Raw genomic sequence first — 15891 nt, 5'->3', positions numbered from 1 at the left:
TGCTTAGATGGTTCTTCCCTGTTACCTTTCTTTTCATCTTTCAGATCCCTTTAAGAATAGGCTCTTGGGCTTTCCTGGTGGTGCAGTGGTTGAGAGTCCGCCTGCCGATGCAGGGGACGTGGGTTCGTGCCCTGGTCCGGGAAGATCCCACATGCTGCGGAGCGGCTAGGCCTGTGAGCCATGGTCGCTGAGCCTGCGCGTCCGGAGCCTGTGCTCCGCAACGGGAGAGGCCACAACAGTGAGAGCCCCGTGTACCGCAAAAAAAAAAAAAAAAAAAAAAAAAAGGAATAGGCTCTTTTTCAAGAGGAATTCCCTAATCAACATAGAAAGGGCACACATCCTTCTTACTGTAGCCCCATCACATGCTTTCTTTTCCTGAATAGAAGCGTCACTGTCTGAAATGACATCACTCATTTCCTTGTCCTAAGTCTCCAACCCCACTAGAAGGTAAGCTTCAGAAGGACAGAGACTTAATTGCCATTCCTTCTTATGGGACAGGAACGCTGCCTACCACCGACTGTGTCTGAATAAATATTTGTTGAATCCGTGATAAGTCTTCACAACAATACTAGAAGATGGCAGTGTTTTGCCCTCAGTTTTACAAAGATCTGAGGAATCAGACAGATGAAGTCATTTTCTCAAGATAATCGGCTGTAAAGCCGTGGAGCTGGAGTCTGAACCCCTTCCTGTCTCTTGCCTCTCAGCCACTCTAAGATGAAAAGCTATTCTGAACAACAGCTCAAGTTATTCAACTATTCTAAAGTTACCAATTGTGTAGATATTCCCTAACTTCTTAATGGTTCAAAATAACTATTTCTTCTAAGAGACTTTGTTGGTCTTTTATAACCCCACCCCAACCAATACACACGCTAAACACCATTGCTCAAAGTTAGATGTTCTGGGGATGTTTTGTTGAGAGTTACTTTAGCAAAGGAGGGTGTCTGATTTGTCCTTCCTTAAATATCCTTGATTCAACTCCATCTTTGACTTTGTTTCTCTTTCTTTTTGCATTCTGTTTTGAATGTATTCTATCTTGTATTTCAGGCTACCTTCAATCTTTCTTTATAAGGTGGGCCTACAGAACATAAATAGCTGAATGTGTATTCCTGAGGGATGTACTCAAGCTATATTATTCTGGGTAGCACTAACATTCAATGTAAGTAAAATAATGAGATAAAATTTGAGTTTCAGAAGTCAGAGGGTTAGCCATTAAAAGTGATGATCACAAAGACTGTAACACTGCAAAGATGCTGACAGTATGAGGTGAGGAGGAAAGACGGGTGCAAAATTTTACATTCAGTACTGGTCAGAACAATTCTCAAAAGAAGACTGGAAGGAAATTAAAAATGTACGCTATTTTGTACAAATCTGAAGTATGCAGATTTGAAATGGTGTGATATACGAATATAATATCTCACTTTACAAAATCAAACTTCATGATTACTCCATTTTAAACTATTACGGAAAATCTAAAACATACACAACACAAACAGAATAAGGTAACAAACCCCCATTCACCCACCACCCAACTTCAACAACTGTCTTCTGCCAGTCTGTTTCATCCCTGTCTCCACCTGTTCTCCACGCTTCTTGAGCATTTATTCGTTCAATTTACGCATGTTGAAATGCACAATGTATGATTTTGACATCCACGTAAGCCATTCCTATGATTCCAGAAATTTCCCTAGCATCCCCTTCTAGTTAATCTTACCCCAGCAGAGGAAACCACTGTTTTGAAGTTTTCCACAATAAATTCGTTTTAATTATTCTAGAACTTCCTCTAAATAAAATTATAAAAACCACACTTTTTTGTGTCTGACTTCTTTTGCTTCTTTGTTGCCTTCAAAATTAGTTCATCACTCTTTTCTGAAATAGGTTGTGTAAACTTGGTCTTATTTCTTCCTCAAATATTTGATGAAATTCTGTAGTGAAACCACTTGGGACTGAAGTTGTCTCCATGTTGAGGTTTTTCATAACCAGATTAGGTTTTTTTGGTAGATCAGAAGGCTGTTTTGTGTCCATTTTGATAATTTGAGTTTTTTAAGGAACTGGCCATTTCATCTACACTGTCAATTTTGTTGACATAAAGCTATTCACAGCATCCCCTTTTAATCCTTTTGATAATTATACAATCTGTAACAGTAATCCCACTTTCATTTCTGAGACGATCAATTGTGTTCATTCCCTTTCTTCCTTAATCAGTCTTGTTTGGGGCTTAGCAGTTTTGCTAATCTTTTGATCAAAAGAACTAACTTTTGGCTTTGTTGATTGTTTTCCAATTTCATTGTTTTCTGCTCTTATCTCAATTATTCCTTTCTTTCTACTTATTTTCAGTTTATTTTCCAAGTCTTTATATAATTTCTGAAAGTGGACACTTAGACAACTTATTTTAGACCTTTCTTTGTGTCTAATATAAGCATTTACAGCAATAGATTTCCTTCCAGAAAGGCCTATGGTAAGGGAAAGAGAAAGGAAAGCCAAAGTAGTAAATTCCTTGGGTGAGCAAAAGGGACCGGCACTCAGGACAGCAGTGGAAGGATGCAATTTGGGCTAGTGGTGAAATGCTTTCTTCATTACAAAAGGAGGGGAAAAGGAGAAGGTGGGTAAAAATGAACACTTACAGATTTGCTGATGGGAAGTTGAGAGCATTTCTGCCTGATGACTTACATTTTCTCAGTAAGCATGAGGGGAGATCACCCACCAAGAGTGTGTGGGAGAGGAGAGGGTGGGGAAGGTATGAGCAGAAAGGCAACTATTGAAATAGTCATCTCAGGGTGTGGAGAAGAGAATATAGCAGTGAAGGCATGCATTAGGCAGAATGGAGGGCTGCCATGGGGATAACAGCTGTGATTTTTAAGGCAAAGAAGTTAACCCGGGTCTGTGATTTTCTACACAAAGCTCAGCTGCTCACGTGATGGCATGGAGAAGGCAGGAATGTGGGGTTCCACCATGGCTGGAATTTACCATGTGAGCAGGACAGTGAGATGAGGGGAGAGGTCAAGGGACTGGGAATATTTGCAAAGACGTGATTATTAAACTAATGAACCATGGTTTGGTAGCTGGGTGATTAGAAAAGTGAGGATAAGATTTGAAAGTCCCCATGAAATCAAAGGATTGTAGCATTGGGGGAAACCAGAGTAAAAGACCCAGAAATGTTGATTATAGGGTTGAACTCAAAGTTCGAGTTTTGAGGGAGATACGGTTATGGGGGTGAGAAGGATTAGGTGTGACCACAGAAGACAGCAGATGATGTAGAGTTAGAAGATATCTTTGGCGGTGATGAATCAAGGGACTGAGGGGCCAGGGTGCTGTTTGGGTCATTGCCATAGATGTTCTTCTCATCAAGAATGTTGGCAGGAGTAGAGGGGACAGGAAGACTGTAAGACCTGACATCTTCAGTGGGTGATGGGCAGTGACTGGCAGGCTAACAGATGGCAGGAATGAGAAGCGAGAGAGAGTAAGAGAGCTGTGTAGCATGAACTTGAAATAAGAAAGAGTTTTTGTAGGAGGGAGAAGAGCCAATGGTCTGGAGGTGGCAATGGCGAATTAGGAAGACACTGAAATTACTTCCTGACCCTGAAGGCCTCAGGCTGTGAAAGAAAACTCAACTCCTGCCAGAGTGGCCTTCAGAGACACCAGGGCTTTCAGAGGGTGTCCAGCACCAGATAAGGAACGTTTCAAGAGAAGACTGAAGTTAGAGGGGAGATAGCTGGTCTTAGAGTGGGTGTTCCAGAAGACACAGCGACAGGATTTAGGCAAAGCACAGGGGGGGAATATCGACCCAGATCTGCAAGTGCAAAAAGCTAGAACAAGACTGGGAAAGGGAGAGGTGTGAGAGATGAGTTGAAAAGGGTGGTTAGGACCACAGCTGTCAGATACGCCCTAGAATGTCTTTTATGGAGCGTGTGTTAGTTTTCCACTGCTGCTGTAACAATTTACCACAAACTCAGAGCTTAAATCAACACAATTTATTACCTTATAGTTCTGGAGGTCAGAAGTACAAAATGGGTTTCAATAGACTAAAATCAAGGGGTAAGCAGGACTGAGTTCCTTCTAGAAGCTTTACGAGACAATCCATTTTCATGCCTTTTCCAGCTTCTAGACACGGCTTGCATTCCTTGGCTTGTGTCGTTTTCCTCCATCTTCAAAATCAGCCATCTCTCCTGTTCTGATTCTTCTGCCTCTCTCTTCTCCTTTTAAGGACTCTTATAATTACACTGGACCCACCTTGATAATCCAGGATAATCTCTTTATTTTAAGGTCATCTGATTAGCAATCTTACGTCCCCCTGGCCTGGAACATAACATATTCAAAGGGCCCCAGGACTAGCAGACGGACAACTTTTTTTTTAAAGTTTTCTTTTTAAAAAAATTATTTATTTATTTATTTTTGGCTGCACTGGGTTTTCACTGCTGCATGCGGGCTTTCTCTAGTTGTGGCAAGCGGGGGCTACTCTTCGTTGCGGCGTGTGGGCTTCTCATTGCGGCGGCTTCTCTTGTTGTGGAGCACAGGCTCTAGGCGCACCGGCTTCAGAAGCTGTGGCTCGCGGGCTCTAGAGCGCAAGCTCAGTAGTTGTGGTGCACGGGCTTAGTTGCTCCACAGCACGTGGGATCTTCCCGGACCAGGGCTCGAACCTGCATTGGCAGGTGGATTCTTAACCACTGCGAGGATGTGGACATCTTTGAGGGCCCATGATTCTGCCTACCACAGTATCTTGTCCAGGATGAAAGGATATGTGTAGCCACTTAAAGGAGCCATGCCAAGCAGAACAAGAAGTGATGGAAGCAGGGGAGGTGAGAGGGAGGTGAATCAACTGCTGCTTGGTTTCCAGGGAGAGAATCACAGTGGCCCAGGAACTGTTCCAAGACCTCAGCATCCAAGGATGGAACCATGCTGTAAAGCACTGGTTCTTAAACTTTACGAGCATCCAAATCATCTGCAGGGCATGTTAAAACACAGAGTGTTTCTCCCTCTCTCCATTTCTGGCTCAGTAGGTCAGAGGTGGAGCCTAAAATCTGCATTTCTAACAAGTTCCTAGGTCATGGTGAGGCTGCTGGTCTGGGAGCTGCACTTTGAGAACCATTACCCTAATGTGCCCTTGCTCAAAAATTCTGTGATTGAAGATAATTTATGAGTGTGTGTGTGTGTGTGTGTGTGTGTGTGTGTTGCATGTTGTGCTTTTAGAGCATGGATTTCAGAACCCATCTTGAACCCCAGCACCACCACTAATTTACCATAGAACCTGTCTATTCCTTAGTCTCCACATCTGTAAAATGGGGAGAATGACAGTACCCACTTCATGAGGAAAGTTATGAGGATCAAATGAATTAATAACATAAAGCATGCACTAATGCCATAAAAGTGTTAGCTATTATTTAAGAACTTGATCAGCCAAAAAAGAGGAAGAACTAGAGGTCTTTAAAACAGAAGGACTTGTATTCAGGGAATTGGTTACACAGGTGTTAGAAGAGCTGGGAAGTCAAGATTAGTGACAGTGGAGGTCACTGCTACTGTAGGGGTGGGACCACAGAAGATGTTTCCAGAGCTCAGAAGCTGGGGCCATAGTGGGGGCCGTCCAGTAGAAGCAGAGTAGAGGGAAGGGTGGGAAAAGGTCTGCCAGCAAACTGTCCACTAACTTACTCATAGATCTTAGTTAGGGATAAAAAGAGAAAAAGGAAAACTCTTTCTGCAGAGTCCCCATAATACCAGTTATCTCATTTGTTTCAGCTCAAGTGTAGTTCAGGCAATCCCCATTCATTTCCCTCTGTTGGAACGAGGAACTCAGCAACAACATTTAGAGCAGACACCAAGAGAACATCTCCTCCCACATACAATCTGCCCTTGTGCTCAGTTCTGCACAGGAGACGTCATGAGACCTTGCACACACACCGGAGTCCTCCTGGGGCTCTGAGAGTGTGTGCTGGGGCTCCCCGGGGAGAAGCCCTCGCCGCACGTGGAGGAGACCAGAAGGTACTTGGTGAGACGCGGCACGTGGAACAAACCCGAGAACATGGAAGGAGACAGTTTCAGGATGCGTCTGAGGCCGGGAGAATTGCAACGTCTGCCTCGTTGGTTTTCTTGAATATGCTTCGGGAAGATCATTTCTCTCCAAAGGGCTCTGCTGTGTTTCACGAGCAAAGTGTCTCCTTGTGTCACTGTGATGAGTCGCCATCGTAGGCTGTGAGGCCTACAGGGGCCATCATTCCTGATACTAGAGGCTCATGTCGGAAAACAGGGCCACGTGAATGGCACTTGGAGGAATGAAGACATTGGCATTGAGAATGCTGTCCTTCCGGGCAGCTGTGAAATCAATCTGAGTGAGCTGGGCCTGGACCTGGAATCGGGTAGACCTCAAGGTATGATCCAGACCAGACAGGAGCAGGACATCAGAGTTAGGGAAGGAGTGGGGCAGGTGGGGATTTGACACATGGGTGAGTGCACACTGGATGCAGCCTGGAAAGACCCTTCCCACACTCAGCCTCCTGTGATATTGTGATTTATAACAAGAAACATGTATTTTGGTCTTCACCCAAAGAATTCCTGGCACAGGGCTCCTAATAATACCCTTGGAATTTCCTGAGGGATAAGAGCCATAAAAGTGTCTTCTGTTATTTATAACGAGCCCCCTTTCAGCCAAACCAGAGTTTATGTTAATGAGGTGACTTTTGGGGGAAGCCCCTAGGGATGGGGCTGGTTGCCAGGGGAAACAGCCACGTGATCAGAGGGTTGGAATTTTCAGCCTCCTGTTCCTTCCCCATCTTGACCTCCAGGGACAGAAGAGGGGCTGGAGGATTAGTCCAGTCACCAAATAGCCAGTGATTTAATCAACCATCCCCGTGTAATGAAGCCTCCATAAAAAAATCCAAACTGAGGGGTCTGAAGAGCTTCCAGGCTGATGAGGGCATGGAGATTTGGGGAGGACGGCGAGCCCAGAGAGGGTATGGAATCTCCGCGCCCCTTCCCACACACCTTGCTCTCTGCATCTCTTCCATCTGGCTGTTCCTGACTTATATCCTTTGAAATAAACCAGTCATCTAGTAGGCAAACTGTTCCTGAGATCTGTGAGCCATTCTAGCCAAGGATGGTACTTTAGGAGACGGTTGTGGGAACCTCTGATTTATAGCCAGTTGGTGACAACCTCGACTTGCGAAGGCGTCTGAAGTAAGAGCAGTCTTTTGGGACTGAGCCTGTGAGGTCTGTGCTAACTCCAGATAGACAGCTTCTGAATTGAGTTAAACTGGTGGCAGAGGATTGGAGAACTGCCCAGCGTGGGAAAAACCTACACACCTTTGGTAACCAGAGGTATTGAGAGTCTTCTGCGAGCAGACAGAGCACAGAGGAGCTTTCTTTTTACATCTCCCATAGTCAAACAGGGAGGAAGATGTAGTGATCAACCTTTGGCAGGGAGGCCAGGGACAGCGTCTTGAGAGTAACAGGCAGACGATAGAAAATTCTGTTTGGCCCGTGTTTTTAGAGATCTCTAAATTTCTAACCAGAATCTCCTCTACCCTGTGATCTGTTGTGAAAGTACTTTCTTCCACTCCATAGATTCTGGAATCAACCTTATCCTTAAAGAGACCAAATAGAGAAATTCCTTTATCAGTATTGCTTTAAATCCCATCCACGTTACATCTGCTTATCCCTCCAGGCCCTGCCTCTCTCCCTGTGATGGAGTCACTGGCTGTTACCCACTTGGAGGGTCTGAGTTTCTTGTAATTGGCCCTAGATGCCCATCATTGGCTTAGATGCCCACCTCTGGCCCTTTGCGTCCTGCAACTAGACAACCCCACGGCATCCTGGACCTCCTCTGCCACATGCCCTGTCTCCCTACATGTTATCAACCCTAATTCTGAGGCTGAGCTCAGACTTTTGATGAATGGTACCTGTGGTTTGTCCATACTCCCCACACCTCCCACTTTGAAATCGATCCCCAGGTTGAGACCTACATTTTCTCTCATGTCACTGAAGTTGTATGCCCGGCCTCTGGACTTGCCACCTTCATGTTTTTTAGGAAGATGTAACAGCTATACTAGAGCTGAAGTTTGGGAAATAACAGCTCTCCCGCACTCCCCTCAGGGTACCCAGTGACTGCAGGACCCACAGGCGTGCTTTTGTGTCTGGGTCTCTACCAGCGAAAAGGCGTTGTTTCCCTTCAGTGTAGGGACCCCTTTTGGCTGGAGAATGGCTGGGATGGTCCCAGAGAGAACAGAAGTAGCTCAGCGACCAGGCCACGGGTGAACCAGGACAGAACCCCGAGTCAGGAGTGGCACACACGCTTTTGGGTGGGTGAGTCCCCTGTGTTAGGTTTTATGGGACTTTAAGCGAGGCGGTAAATTGACAAGACGCATGTGGAAACTGGGGAGGAGAGGGGGTCCCTACCAGCTACACAAATAACTCCACAGCCCAAGAACTGGAAAACGTGAAGTTGTCCCTGAATGGTTCTGTCGAAGATGTTGGCTACATCAACTAACCTCATAGAGCTATGGGTGAGACAGTAAGTGCCTGGAACAGAGTAGATACTCCACAAACGGAAGTCATTAATAATGTGATTATTATCATCAGCTCTTAGAGTACTATTCCCTTTCAGAGGATGAATGTGGAAGTTGTCATAGTGATTATTATTAAGCATCTCTATAAGAACTTTCTGCTCTCTCTAGGTGACACTAGCTTTTCCCAGGTTTGGGGGTACTGAGCAAAATGTATTAGGTTTCACATGAACCCCAGGCCCTCCTCTGGGAATACTGCTTAGAGCTATACCTCTTGCATAATTACATTTGTTGAAAAGTTGGAAGCTATGGGGTAGAGGGAAACACCACTGGGTTCAGAGCCTGAAGGTGACTTGGAATGTGTAGGGAGTTTGAGGGATTTGGGGCAGATCAAGGGGAGGTGACACACAAGAGGCAGTAACATACAACAAGCTATACTGGGCAGTTGCAGGAAGGGGAAACTTTTCATAGGGAGAGAGCTCAGAGGCTTAGGAGATAGGGGCTGCCATCCAGAAGCGGAGGAGGGCAAGGAACTCCAGGGTAGGGGGCGGTCAAAGAGGGGGCTTGTATCTAAGGGTTGTCACTTAGCAGCAAAGTGGGGAGTCTCTGGGCCAGAGAGCTCTGAAGGGCCAGGGCAGCGTGGGGTCTTCATGGCTGGGGGCTTATCTTGTCAATTGCCGATAGATGTGGGGTGAGGTTTCCTGGAGTATGCAAAGAGGCAAGCTCTAAATGGCTAAAAATTTGTTTGTTTGGGCTATTTTTAAAACAATTGGCTGTGCTGCCTGTAGGGTGCACACGTTGTCAGTGTCTTTAGGTGACGGCATGGCCACCACTGGAGTCTGGTGCCCAGTCAATACTACCACTGGGCTGCCTTGGTTCTTCCCTAACATGCTGGGGCAGAGCGGACTCTGAGCCCGCCCCCTGCTTTCCTACGCAGCTCGCAGTGGGGCAGTTTTCACAGGGATGCTGTCTCCCATCTTGCAGTCTTTCTCTGCTTGGCTCTGGGGTCCTTCTTCTTTGGCCACATTTTTCTCTCCACACACAGAAGCCTTCTTGTACACTGCCCCCAACAGTACATGTAATCGCCTCTCCTGGGACCAACCCCATAATCTCATATCCAATTCACTGTCTTCTTTCTTATTTCTCTGTCGCCTTCACTTTACTCTTGCCCAGAGCCTGTCTTCCCCTCTCAACACAGTTCATGTCTCCCAATATGCCAGGTTGGCCGCAATCCCCTTCCCGCCTATATCATCTGAACCTCTGCTTTCTCTGCCTGTTATTAACTTCTTTATCTGGGAGCACATCTCATTTATTATTAAATTTCATTTACACAGAAAACATTGGATGTGTAAAAATTTGAGTTTGGTGCCAGTGGGCTTTTGAGCACATGGAACTCAGCCTACAGTGAAGAAATAACCTAGCGACCAACAGACAGAGGTCATCTTTGGCTGATTTATTACCACAGAATGCCAAGATGATCATTTCCTGGCTGTGTCAACTTTGGAAGATTTCCTTAATGTCTTTGAGGCATGGTTTCTTCATCCATTAATGGGTAGCAACTACCTCGAATATTTACTGAAAATTAAAACCAAGGATCCAAGCCCAAGAATTTAAAGCAACTTCATAGCCACTCATTTTTGTTTGTTTGTTTGTATGTGGCCATTTTCTTTTCACTTGAGCAAGTGAATGTCAGGTCTTCTTTTCTAGCAAGTCTTAAAATGAGAGGAATGGGCCCCTGAAATTGAACCTGTTCCCCCATCTCACCTCTTTAACCCTGACACTGAACACATCATCCTTACCCACCTGCTGCTTAAACTATGGAAAAACAAAGGATAGGGAAAAGTTGTCAAGGAGAGGAAGAGGAATACGAGAGAAAAGGGGTGGACACAAGGAGGGTCCCAAGGGCCCTTGTTACGTAAGCAAAGCCAAAGAAGGAAAATTAGCGAGACTCAAAAGCAAACCCAGGTGTGGCTCTGTCCAGCTCCCCTCCTGCTCCAGCCTCACAGATGATACACCTTTGGACACAGAGGGTTGGTCCTCCTCACCTGTCACTTCCCCACCATCCCTCATCTGTCCTGCAGGGGCAGGACTTAGTGTAGGAATCTGTCCAGCTGGCTCTCTCCTGGTCTGAGGGCATCAGTAGCATGTTAATAGCACTGCATTTCCCCTTATTCCAGGGTTTCCCAACCTCATAGCTCTTGACATTTTGGACCACATAATTCCTTGTTATGGGGGACTATTTTGTGCATTGTCAGATGTTTAGTGGCATCCCTGGCCTCTACCCACTAGGTGCCACTAGCACCTCCCAGAGTGGTGACAACCAAAAATGTCACTAGACATTGTCAAATGACCTCCGGAAGGAGGAGAGGGGGGCAAAAGCATGTCCAGTTGAGAACCACTGCCTTATTATACTCTCATTTCTGTTTTTTGTTTTTTCTGTTTTCTTCTGGGATAGATTAAAATCCAAGAAGATGAAGTCTCCAGCCAGTAAAGCGCTTTGCAGGACATCTAACTTATAAGCGCCGGCTAAAGGCAACACCTCTGTGATGTTTTCTTGAAGACCCCTATTAGAAGTAAGCACTCTTTCCTGCAAATTTTTAGAGCACTTTGTCCTTTTGTCAAATTACCTTTCATACTGCACTTGTGGGAGTGAAAGCTCTGATAGCATCATCATCAATATCATTAATCTTCAAATCTCTGGAGAACCTAGCATGATGCTTGAAAGGCAGTCACACAGTGGTTTACTGTTTGGCCAGCACGGATTCCATTCCCAGTCCCCATTTTTGTTGGTTTTTGTTGCAAGCGGTGCTCTATCTCATTCCTCTCCGAGTCTCCGGCTCTCTCACAGTCCTGGCCCAGATGCAGTGCTCTGGACCTGGTTCTTGAATCAATGTGTCTCCCTGATGCTCTGACCCACTGATGTCTGGTATCTCCAAACCTTCACAAAGTCTCCATCTGCCAGAGGAAAGCAGCTGTATCTCCCTGGAGCCAGAATCCCACCACTTCTCAAAAGTTGGCTTTGCTTTGTGGGCCAGCCAGCACCAATGTTAAAAAACATTTTTCAGCAAAATCTAGAGCCATGATATTCCCAGCCCACCGGCAGGGTTCCCTCACAACAGAGCCTTCTTCCTATTGGCAGGGGAGAGAAAATGAGAATCATGGAAATTTAATATCTTCACATTATGCAGATCTGATTTAATCAGAGATGAGGGTGAAGTGCAATAAAAACTAAAGTTTCATTAAGTTTATGACTTTCACACTGTTATGTCAATTATTCTGTTTCCATGGCCACCAGCGGTAACAGTCTCAGCACGATTGTTTCCCCACAGAGAAAGGAACAGGAGAAAATGGTAAGAGACCGGACTGAATTTCCCACCGACAACCTCTTCCTGTGTTGGAGGTTTCTGGAAAGGAGTAAATCAAGTTGGGAGAGTCTTGAGGATTCCTTCCCAGAGGAAAGCCAGGCAAAGAACGGAAAGCCAGGAGGGAGGCCATGTCTGTCTTCTGGTTTTCATTTGTTCCAAGAAAACTCTTACAGACTCTCATCTTCCTGGAGCAATTCGACCCGGGAATATTGCCACGTGTCAAGCGGTCAAGTAGCAAAAGTGAAGGGCAAGAGCTTAGCCCACGGCTTGCCAACATGATGGGCCATCCCATTCCTTGTGCTCTTCTCAAGGATTACCACATGAAACTAAATTTGTGGAAGAGGGTGGGTAGCATTTATTTAAAGGGCGGATTATATGGCGGCTACCGCTTCCACACGCTGCATGGGGCACGAGGGTATAGGAATCAGCAAAGTGAAATGTTGACAAGTTGCTGGTGGGAAGTCAGCTGGTAGATCCCAACATAACTGCCCCCATGTTGCATGACTCATGGATATTTAGGGGGAGTGGGGAGCTCTACAGGGGGAAAGAGAAGACAGTGGCTACTTTGGTAGACTTGACACTGGGCAGGCTGTGCTGATTGCCTGCTCGATATCCATTCCCATTCTACCCTTACTCACAGACCGCTCCACCAAGACTGCTCACCCCTCACGTTCCCTTCCAGCTAGGGGTGGCGATGTGACACATTTCTGGCTGGTGACAATCAAAGGGTACATGGGAAAATGGCTTTTACTTTCCTGATTGTAGCAGACGATTTTTGTGCCTTCCACCACATCTCCTCCACCCACCTCTGATTTCAGCCACAGCTGCGATGGGCAGCTCCAGGCTCGCTGCCATCTCAAGGGCATGCTATGACATTTCTTAATTTTTGTGATTTAGGGATTTCTTTGAAGCCACAGACGTCTACTCAGCTCTCATCCTGGCACAGTCAGGAAGATCAGGGAGCTTAATGCCTCTGGGGTTAACCCGCAAACAATGAGGGATGGCAGCCCATGGATTGATGCTGCAGCCGCCTGTCCTTCAGATAGAAAAGTCTAGGAAGCATTCTGTATGCTTTTCCCACGTCCCCAAGGAGCTGAGCTCCTTAACAGCGGTAGAGCACCCTTTACTGGCTCCTCCTTCCCTGTCTCACTCTTACTATACTCAACCTTACTCTTTTTTTTTTTTTTTTTTTTGCAGTACGCAGGCCTCTCACTGCTGTGGCCTCTCCCGTTGCAGAGCACAGGCTGCAGACGTGCAGGCTCAGCGGCCATGGCTCACGGGCCCAGCCGCTCCGCGGCATATGGGATCTTCCCGGACCGGGGCACGAACCCGTGTCGCCTGCATCGGCAGGCGGACTCTCAACCACTGCGCCACCAGAGAAGCCCTCAACCTTACTCTTGTTTCATGGCATTACCTGCATGCACCCAAGTCTTTATCTCAGGCTTTGCTTTTGCAGAAACCCAAACAAATACATGGAGATACAACCAAAACCTGACCATCATCAAAGCAGGACTCAAATCTCTCCTCCTCCACCCATTCTTCCCCTACTATCTTTGTCTTCACATCACATCTTTGTCTGCCCTCCCTCTAAGCTTAGTGTCTATGAACAGCTTTGTCTGCCCTCCCTCTAAGCTTAGTGTCTATGAACAGCAGTTGACCTCTCAGTGTGGAGAAAAAGGAACCCTCTTACACTGTTGGTGGGAATGTAAACTGGTACAGCCACTATGGAGAACAGTATGGACATTCCTTAAAAAACTAAAAATAGAACTACCATGTGATTCAGCAATCCCGCTCCTGGGCATATATCTGAAGAAAGCCATAATCTGAAAGCATACATGCAATGTTCATTGCAGCACTATTTACAATAGCTAAGACATGGAAGCAACCTAAATGTCCTTGACAGAGGAATGGATAAAGAAGATGTGGTACATATATGCAATGGAATATTACTCAGCCATGAAAAAAACCAAAATAATGCCATTTGCAGCAACACAGATGGACCTAGGGATTATCATACTAAGTGAAGTAAGTCAGAGAAAAACAAATATCATATGATATCACTCATATGTGGAATCTAATTTTTAAGAAAGATAGAAATGAACTTATTTACAAAAGAAACAGACTTACAGATATCGAAAACAAACTTACAGTTACCAAAGGGGAAATGTGTCAGGAGCTTGGGATGAACACACATGCTACTATATATAAGATAGATAACCAACAAGGACCTAATCTATAGCACAGGGAACTCTACCCAGTACTCTGTAACGGTCTATATGAGAAAAGAATCTAAAAAAGAACGAATCCATGTGTATGTATAACTGAATCACTTTGCTGTACACGTGAAATTAACACAACATTGTAAATCAACTATACTCCAATAAAATAAAAATAAAATAACTCAAAAAGTTGACCTCTCAGTCACTGTGTAGAGTTGCCCACATAGGTATTTTCTCTCCAAATGAATCTAAGCTTCTCTAGGACATGGATGATCCCTTAATACTTCTAAATATCTCCTACCAGTTAGCACAGTTCTGAGCAAATGCCCACTGACACTCTATGACTAGTTCATGGATTAGATTTGTAAAGTTGTGCATTAGTTAAACCAATGGATAATAATGGGGAAAAATCTCATTTAAGGTGGGAAATAATTTGGCTTTAAGGAATTTCCTACTTACTCACATGGATATATCTAGTCTAGAAAGATGTTCAGACACCAAGTTTTCTTTATCTCTTGTTGCCCTGTCTTTAAGAACACAAAATGATGTCTCTGAGTAAAGTAAGTCCATTTAGCTGAACAGAACTAGATTCTGAGATCAATATAATCTTTGACTAACTGCAGTGTACAATTAGTGCCCTGAGAATTCTTACATTACCTATTTCTTAGGTTTTTTACCCTCCAGTTTAGCTCAGTGGTGTTCCAGTTGAATGATGATATTCTTTTGCCTGCATCCGCCTAATTTTCAACTTCAACTCTGGTTTCTGCTGTCAGTCCTCTCAATCACAGACTCAAGCTACATTGGCTTCTTTCTTCCCCTCACATAAGTGACCCCATTCATAGTTGGTCACTGATCTCACTCAGGCTTCATGTTCATAAAGACCATTTTTATTTCACCTCTGAGGCTCTGGGCAAATCCTTGAACTTCTATCCTGAGACTCATCCTTAGGTTTGATGAGGAAATGATGCAGATAACTTCGTACAATGCCTGGGACATAGTAAACACTCAATACAGAGTTTTTTTATTTTATCATTGGTCACCCTTTCAAGAATATCCAAATGTCTTGAACACATCAGGGACAATTTTTTTAGGAAGGCAGTATTATAGAGTGGTCAACAGTACAGCTTTGCAGAGAGGAGACCCCAGGCTCCAATCAGAATTCTGCCAGTCTCTGAGATGTCCCCCAGTGATTCTCTCCTCCTTGTAGTCATGCCCTTGTATAGGAGTTTCCTCCACTGAAACATGGCAGGTTTATGCGTCCAACAGAAGATAATAGGAGTGCCAGTGGGTGACTTCTGGGACTAGATTATAAAGACATTGACGTCTCCATCTTGTCTCTCTCTTAGATTATTCACTCTGGAGAAAATCAGCTGCAACGTTGTAAAACATTAAAGTATCCCCTGAAGAAGACCCCATAGTGAAAAACCGAGGCCTCCTTCCAAAAGCCAGCACTAGCCTGCCATCCATGTGACTGTGCCATCTTGGACACAAATCCTCCAGCCTCAGTCAGACCTTCAGATGATGTAGCCCCAACTGACATCCTGACTGTGACCTCGTAAGAGGTCCTGAGCCAGAAGTACCCATTAAGCTACTTGTGAATTCCTGACCTAGGAATTGTGTCAGATGATACATGCTTATTATTATTTTACACCTCTAAGCTTTGGGATAATTTGTTTTGGAATAATAGATAGTTAACAAACTACTTATGTTGGTAGTTTGGGGGAGTTGTTTATAAGCCTTAATTTCCTCATTTGCAAAATAAGAATAATAGTGGCACTTACTCCAATGTGTTAAGGGGATGCCATGAGCTACTACATGCAT

General features: G+C 45.0%; 1 long non-coding RNA gene across 1 annotated transcript in view; it reads right to left on the bottom strand.

The window, feature by feature from the left end:
- The window catches only part of LOC113633085 (uncharacterized), a 35035-nt gene extending 22005 nt beyond the window's left edge, over positions 1-13030 (bottom strand). Inside the window, exon 1 of the long non-coding RNA XR_003438052.1 lies at positions 11114-13030. This is a non-coding gene — a long non-coding RNA (uncharacterized LOC113633085). The remainder of the gene's footprint in view (positions 1-11113) is intronic.
- Between the last annotated feature and the right edge of the window lie 2861 nt (positions 13031-15891).

The sequence above is a fragment of the Aethalodelphis obliquidens genome, unplaced genomic scaffold, assembly GCF_003676395.1.
Source record: "Aethalodelphis obliquidens isolate GAN/ISIS:26980383/991018 unplaced genomic scaffold, ASM367639v1 scaffold38, whole genome shotgun sequence".
Lineage (NCBI taxonomy): Eukaryota > Metazoa > Chordata > Mammalia > Artiodactyla > Delphinidae > Aethalodelphis > Aethalodelphis obliquidens.
Note: the sequence above shows the minus strand (reverse complement) of the source record. Positions and strands in the feature narration are given on the sequence as shown.